Source organism: Hipposideros armiger, unplaced genomic scaffold (assembly GCF_001890085.2).
Source record: "Hipposideros armiger isolate ML-2016 unplaced genomic scaffold, ASM189008v1 scaffold_206, whole genome shotgun sequence".
NCBI lineage: Eukaryota > Metazoa > Chordata > Mammalia > Chiroptera > Hipposideridae > Hipposideros > Hipposideros armiger.
In genome coordinates, this window is record NW_017731556.1 from 945,618 (window position 1) to 953,276 (window position 7,659).

General features: G+C 45.5%; 1 protein-coding gene across 4 annotated transcripts in view; it reads right to left on the bottom strand.

Annotated features, from left to right (window-relative positions):
- Positions 1–7,659, bottom strand: part of STX11 (syntaxin 11) — a 61,574-nt gene that overhangs the window by 49,236 nt on the left and 4,679 nt on the right. Inside the window, exon 1 of one of the 4 annotated variants that reach the window (XM_019653739.1) lies at positions 5,002–5,159. The exons of 2 other annotated variants lie outside the window; for them this stretch is intronic. The gene's annotated coding sequence lies outside the window, so the exon portion shown is untranslated. Of the gene's footprint in view, positions 1–4,673; positions 4,748–5,001; positions 5,160–7,659 lie in introns of those variants that run through there. One more of the 4 variants, XM_019653740.1, reaches the window with a different exon arrangement.

Consider the following 7,659-nt stretch of genomic DNA (forward strand, 5'->3'; position numbering starts at 1 on the left):
GGGAGGAAGAAGTGGGATATCTACTAATACTATACAATTCGGCTTACACACTGTGTCCCCTTTTATCTCAAATCAACAGATTTGTGTCTCTAATTAATAATACACCCACACACATAATTGAAAATTAGAAATAAAACCATGAGGTGACACGTGCATTGCTACAATCTTGAAACTGAAACAGAAGACGGAGCAATATTTATTCACTGTTTCCTTCTGAAGATAGCAAAAGAGCGATTTCCACTATTCTGTAAAGTCGGAATTTACATTGTTACCCAATAAGTTATGCAATGAGTAATGGAATGTCATTTTACATCTCTGAACAGAGAAACAAGTACAGGAGTTGGGTATACAAAATGGGGAATACTTTTCTAGGCAATTTAGTATTTTTTGGATTATGCTGATAATGCATCCACTGAAAAGAAAAAAAATAGTACACAAATTAAGTTGGAAACATTTAATTACATCAAGAAGGATAATTGGAAATTACCAATTCCAAATTACCAAAACTTAGCTTCATATTAAAATTACCAAATTGTTCAGCCTTGCAAAGAACTTGAATGAGATGCACAAATAATGCCTGGTACCCACAGACCCAGAAGGAGTGACTAACAAATGACTTACTTTGACAGATGGTTTCCTTATCAGCAAAAGTCACAGAATGGTTGGAACTAGGAGGGCCTTAGAGACCCACCAGAGCCCCCAACTCTAGTGGTTCTTCTCTGTTCTCAGGGCAACCACAGTCGAATTGAAGAGACAAGATAAATCCACATGAAACATTAACCAAAATCCTTCCCTTTCTTGTTAGCTGAGCATGGAAATAATTACAGACAGGGATAGAAGGACTCAGCCCAGGCATCAATACATGGTCTGGATCATTCCAGAAGGCTCAAATAATGGGAAACTATAAATAAATATCTTGATTTCCTGGTAAACCTGAAGAAATGTTGAATGAAACATTTTCCTCATGTGTGGTGAAAACATTCAAGAACTTCAAGTTTTAGACACTTGACCATTCTAAAACTTCAAACTTAAGATGAGTTTGCTAATTCAGTTTAGGTAGAACATTAGTTCAGTGCTTATCATCCTTACATGATCTAAAGTAGAGGCCTCTGAGGAAAAGATAATTAGACCCTGCTTGCTGAACAAAAATCAGAGTATTAAGCCAAGGCGCGGTAGGTTGAATCATAAAACAATGAGAATAGTGAAGAGCTGGGGCCAACTTGGGGGGTGGGGGAGAGGGGGGAGGGACTGTCAGTCAAAAATACCTTTATCAGGACCAAAGAAATCTTCCTGAATGCTGCAAACAGAAAGCAGGGCCTGAACCCAGGAAACTTGGGCCATTTTGCCCAGCCAGAATCAAGAGGACAGGGGACACAGCAGGCCCGCTTCACTCAGTAAGATTCTGGAAGTTAAAGGCGGGAGGGGGCAGGTCAGCACCTGCTTCAGGATTATACCAGAACAAAATAGTCCCCAGAAGACAGATCACAAACCAGGAGTGTAAGATCTGGTGCTGGTAGGCATGCCTGCATTTGTTCGTGATTCTTCCTCCATCGGACCCTGCTCTGCAGTTAATAGCCTCAGGCCAGCCTTTCTGCCTCCCCACAGGTGGGCTATCACAGGTTTTAGCAACAAAACTGAGTGCATCTAAGAAAAACTCAGCTCAACGTCCAGTGCTTGGGAAGCGAGGTGACCAAGGCGGCTCTAAAGACACAGTTGTTGAAGCTCTGGGAAGCTTCAGTCACTGTGAGTCTCCATTAAAATGTTTAGAATTTCTAATTCTTCTAGGTTTATGCCTGGATTAACCAGGTATATCTTGGGTAGAGCTAGGGGCAGAGTTGTCACGCAGCACAATAGGGCCACTGGGGGCCCATCTTATGTATGGGGCTACTCCTGGATGAAAGAATTGTTGGGGTCAGGACAATGACTCCAATTTCAGTATGCCATCATGTCCGAGACTTCAATCATTCATTCATTTACTCATTCATTCATTCATTCATTCATGGAGACAGCATACCATAGCAGTGTGGTTCAGAATGCAAGCTTTGGAGCCAAGTGCTTGGGATTAATTCCTGGTTCCATCTAGTACTAACACTGCACTTTATTCAGCAGTCAAAAGCAGCCAATTATAGTACATATCTCACAGGATTGCAGTGAGGAATAAAAGACTGAATTTACATAATGAACCTAGAATAGTGCCTGGCACTAATAAGCATTCAATAAATTTTACCCATTCATTCATTCAAAATGTTTAATGATTTCTAATTATGGTCAAGCACTAGATGAGGGCCTCATTATCCTTTAGCGCAAACCCACCCTTCAACTGCTGTTCCTCTCCTGGTCATTAACTGAGAATGTGGGCATCATCCTAAACTCCCTCTCTCTTTCTGCCCGCTTCTAAAGAGGGCCAGGTTCTGCCTATTAAACATCTGTCAGCTCCTTCCATCTTTTCCCATTCCTCACTACCCATGCCTGAGTCAAGTCTTCTTTAATTTCTCTTTTCAAAAATTACGGTCATCTCTTCTGTGTCTCCCTGAGGTTAGTGTCAGTCTCATCCAACGTATTCTCCATCTTGATTCTAAATTGTCTTTTTAAAATACTTATCTGACAATATCATTCACTTGCTTCAAGTCCTCTATAAGATACACTCCCAGCTCCAGCTCCGACACGGCACACAGGCCTTTGTCATCTGGCCCAGCCACTCTCCAGCCCTCACCCTAAACAGGCTGAAGTGCCCTGCCTATATCATGCTGGTCCTGCTGCTGAGCCCCTATTTCTCCATCGTTATTTAATCAATAACTACTTCCTAACACTTATCAGGTGTAAAGCCAGCGCCAAGTTCAGGGAGTACGATGATGAACACACTCTATCCTTTCTTTCTCATAGAAAAAGTGATTTTGAGGCTCTTGAGGGAGAAATGAAATATGGAAATTCAGGTAAAATTGTCTTAAATTTAGCACTGCTGCCCTACTAATTGGATATCTTCTGGAATTAGAGACATTGAATATATTTTGGCATCAAGTCCAAAAGCACCTCAGCAGATTTCAATCCCAACAGTAAACTGACACAGCAGGTCTACTCATTTTGACTCACACAGCTACAATGTGTTAGACGAGATTGATTTGAACTTTATAGACAATGGTCAGAAAGTTGCTTCAAAATGGTGCTACAAAGTTGCAAGCCATTAATTAGTCATTATTTTTTTTAAAAGGTAACAAAGTTCCTGCAATTGTCTAGGGGTAATAACAGGCTGGGTTTATTTTTATACGGTTATTTTACACCAAGTATGCTTAATTCAAAGAACGTTCAAAATCATGCCTTTCTAATTAATATAGTTTTACATCCCTTATTGAATGAAATGCTTACTGAATAAGCACAACAGGCTGCCTACAAAGACAAGTAGATGATAAAATGCAAAACCTTCCTCATTCTTCCAGCAGTGACAACCCAGACCTGCAGAAATGCTGGCCATGTTGGGACAGCAGCCCTGCTCTGGGCATAGATGTGTCACAGCGCTCTTCTCCTTCTGTTGGCTTTTCCAATGGTTTGTGGCCTTCCACACTAGTCTTTAGGGCCCTTGTGGGCAGGTTCCTGTCTTATTCGTGGTTAAACCCACAGAGCTCAGTGAGGACTATGGCACAGAGAAGGGACCGAATAACTATATGCTGGACTGACCCCGGCTCGACTCAGCTCCAAGAATGCCCTTGCTCTTCTCTATTGTCTTTTGAGAAAATGTATAGTTTGTTTCTAAGAGCTACATACTACCTAGCTGCATGCAATAAGGCCTGTCCGCTTAAACAGTATAATTTTTCAGCTCCAACTGGCATACACCTTCTTCAAAAATGTTCACAAGGTTTTAGCACGAATTTACTAAAGACAAACCATCTGAAATATTTTGATTCAGAGAATGACACACAGTCACTGTGTAAAGTGACATTTCTACCATACCATACCAGTGACAGCAGTAACAAACTGGTTCTAGAATAATGAACTTAATTTTCTCTTGGGCCGCTGTGGCAAAGCACGTGATTTTAATGGTCATCTTACATCAATCAGCCTAGCGACCCTAGCTGGTGTGTTGTACCATCAGGGGCTTTAGGAAGCTGAAAACTTAACTGTTACTTCCTAGAACACCGGCCCCCAGTTGAGCAGTGTGCCCATTTCACAGCTTAGTCTTGTGAAGTAGCGAGAGCAAACCTCACTTTTCAGAAGTTCATTAACAAAGTTTCACCACTAAGAGTAGCCCTGTGACTCATTTTTGGATACCCGTGTGGAAATAACAACTCCTCCCTTTGCTGAGAAACGCTTCAACAAGTGCGTGAGAGCCACAGGAAGTAATAATACAGGTCTCCGTGGAGTCTAGAATTCCTCTACGGACAGTGTGGTTCTCATAGACGCTGCCACTACTTTTTGTCTTCATTCGTCCAAAAATAAGTTTCGTGTGGGCTTGGGAGGAGCTGTTCGAAAGCTGTATCAATTGCTCCGTATTTCCTGGCTCCTGAGTCATACTGCCAAGTCAAGAAGTACCCATTCTGGTATTTTTGAGAAAGTGCAACCTGTAGAAGTGAAGAGGTGATCCAACCGAACTAATGCCCCACGATTCAAAGAACAAAAACCAAACAACAACAACAACAAAAACCCTCCAGGTTTTCGACTTAAAGCAAAAGTAGTCTTACGTTACGGGAAGCCTATCAGCAGGTGTCTCTGAAATGCTTTCTCGAAGCCCTGGATGCGCAATCCCTTGCCCAGCGGGAGGAAAAAAGCGCTCCGCTCCGTACGACAAACCCAATGTCGTGTACCCTGAGGTGCCAAAGAGCGGCGTGAGCCCTGGGGACAGACAGCCCCGAGATCCCGCCAGAGGCATCCGTCGTGTCCCCGAGCCAGCCGGTCCCCTCACCCGGGACGCCCATCCCCACGGCTCTCCGCGCACAGCCTCGCGGGGCGCGCCCTCGCTCCTGGGGCGGTGAAGGGGAGAAAAAGAGACAGAAGGAGGGAGAAACGAACCAGGAACGTGCCGGAGCGTGCGAACCGAAAAGCCTCGTCCGGTGCGGGCGCGGGTCCCGCGCTGGGCGCCGTCGGGAGGAAGCCTGCTGCGTGGCTCCCCGCGCGTCGGGCGGCACCTCCACCGCGGCCTGAGCTCCGCGCGGCCGCCGCCGCATCTGGGCGCTGCCGGCCCAGCCCTCTCGGCATCGGAAGCGCCCACGGCTGGGGACCAGGCCCCGCCCCGGGAAGACAGCACCGGGTCCCCGTGCGCGTCCCCGCCCCGCCTGGAGTCGGTGCGCTCCTGACCGCGGGGAGCCGGGCGGCCCCGCTCGGGCGTCTTCCCCTCCCCCGCCCGCCCCCAGACGCTCTCGGCGAGGCGCGTCCAGCAGCCGGTAGAGCTGCCCCGGAGGCACGCTGTCCCCCATCCCCGTCGCCCTCCTTCGCGCCCCCAGCGCGGGGAGGCGGCCCGGGGGCGCCGGACTTTCCCCGGGAATCTCCGTTGCGCTGGTGACGTTGGCCGGCGCCCGACTTTCCCGCGGCGGGGACGCTTGCAGCCGGGTCCGAGTGTGGGTGTGACCGCGAGCGGCGGCGACCCTAGAGCGAGCGGCGTCCGGAAGGCTGCGGGGCACCCTGAGGCTGAGCACCCTGAGCCTTCCCGGAACTCACCAGGACTCGCCCTTCTCAAGTGGACTCATTCATTCATTCAGCGCCCCCTGAGTGGACTCAGCGCCGAGGATACAACCCTGGTCAAAAACACCGCAAGACCCTGCCCTGCACGACCTGGCATTCCGGTGGGGAGAGATGAACAGAGAAAGTGTATATTGTGTGAGGTATAATATGTGAGGCCTGTTATGTGGTAAGTATCTTGAAAAACAAGGCTGAGGCTTAAAAGTTAGGAAGCGCTCAAAAAAGAACAAAGCCCTGCACTGGTGCTGGGAATGGCAAAGAAATGCAGGAGCCTGCTGAAGAGCTCCTGAGGGACAAAGCTGGAGCAAAGGGAGCTACAAAATAAATAAAGCAGTACTGGATTGCAACCCAAAGTAAATAAAGACATCCATGAGTCCATAAGGATATAAGTAAATGGTCGAATAAATAAATAAAAATAAATAAATAAATAAATGAATAAATGGCGGGGAAGAGTTAAGTCTCCCCTGCAGTAGAATTCCAAATATTTTTTTGTAATTATATAATAATCGTATATACTCCGCCATCAAGCAGGAGAAGCAGAACTTCCCACTCGTTAATGATGGGCTGCTGATAGTGACTCTTTCCCAAAAATACGGCATGGAATGAGGGGAAAGAGTAACCGTACAATGGAGACACCTAAAAAAACACTGCCTCAGCCAGGTGATCAAGGTCAATATTAATAGTTATGAATCATATTGATAGTCTGTATCTTGAACAAGACACAGTGAAAATGATACTTTACCTCTGTGGTCTTCCTCCCCAAAACCCACCACCCCAGCCTTATGAGAAACACATCAAACAAATTCCAGTAGTGGGACATTCTACAAAACACCTGACCAATATTCCTCAAAGCTGCCAACATCATTTAAAACAAAAGAAGCCTGAAAAACTGCCAGAGCCTAGAGGAGCCTAAGGAGACATGAAAACTAAATGTAACGTAGTATCTTGGTTGGGGCCCTGGGACAGAAAAACGTTATTAGGTAAATACTAAGGAAATCTGAATAAAGGATGGACTTCCATGAGTACTAAAGTACCAAGTGATAGGTTCATTAGTTGTGATGATGTACCATACGCATGGAAGATGATCATAATAGGGGCAAATGGGAACAGGGTTTATACTATCTTTGCAATTTTCATGTAAATCTAAAACCATTCTAAAAAATAAAGTTTATTTTAAAAATAAAGCAAAATAAGAAGGATGAGGGGTTATAATGAACGTGTGTGTGTGTGTGTGTGTGTGTGTGTGTGTGTGTGTGTATTCCAAAGGCTTCTAAGAGGAGAAAACACTTGAAGGAGGAAACAATGTGGACATTTGAGTTAAGACCATTTCAAGCTGGAGGGGTCTGCAGATGTAAAGGCCCTGAGGCAGAAGCATGCTTGACTTCTTGGAGTCATATCAGTGTGGGTGGGTCAGAATGAGTTGGGAAGAGTGACAGGAGGTAGGGAATGAAATATGTAAGGCCTTGGTGGTCATGATAATTTTTAAATTTTCCTTTGAGAACAGAAGAAATTGAAGAATTTTTAGCAGAGGAGTGACACGTGTTGTTTTGTTTTGTTTTTCAGTCCACTGTTGTGTTGACAATAGATTTGGAGATAAGGATGGGAGCTGGCCAACCAGCTAGGAAGCTATGTTGGTTAACTTTATGTGCCAACTTGATGGGGTCACAGGGTGCTCAGGTAGTTTGTTACATGTTATTTTGGGTGTGTCCAGATGAGACTAAATTTGAATCAGTAGACTGAGTAACTCAGATTGCACTCCCCAACCTGGTGAAAGCCTGAATGGAACAAAGAGCAGGGTAAGGGAGAGTTTTTTCCTCTCTTGTTGACTGTCTTTAATTTGGGACGTCAGTTTTCTCTTGCCTCCGACTTGCCTTCAAACTGGAGCTTAAAACCATTTGTTCTCCTGCTTCTCAGACCTTCAGACTCAGACTGGAATTAGATCACCAACTTTCCTGGGTCTCCATGTGGACAACTGCAAACCTTGGGACTTCT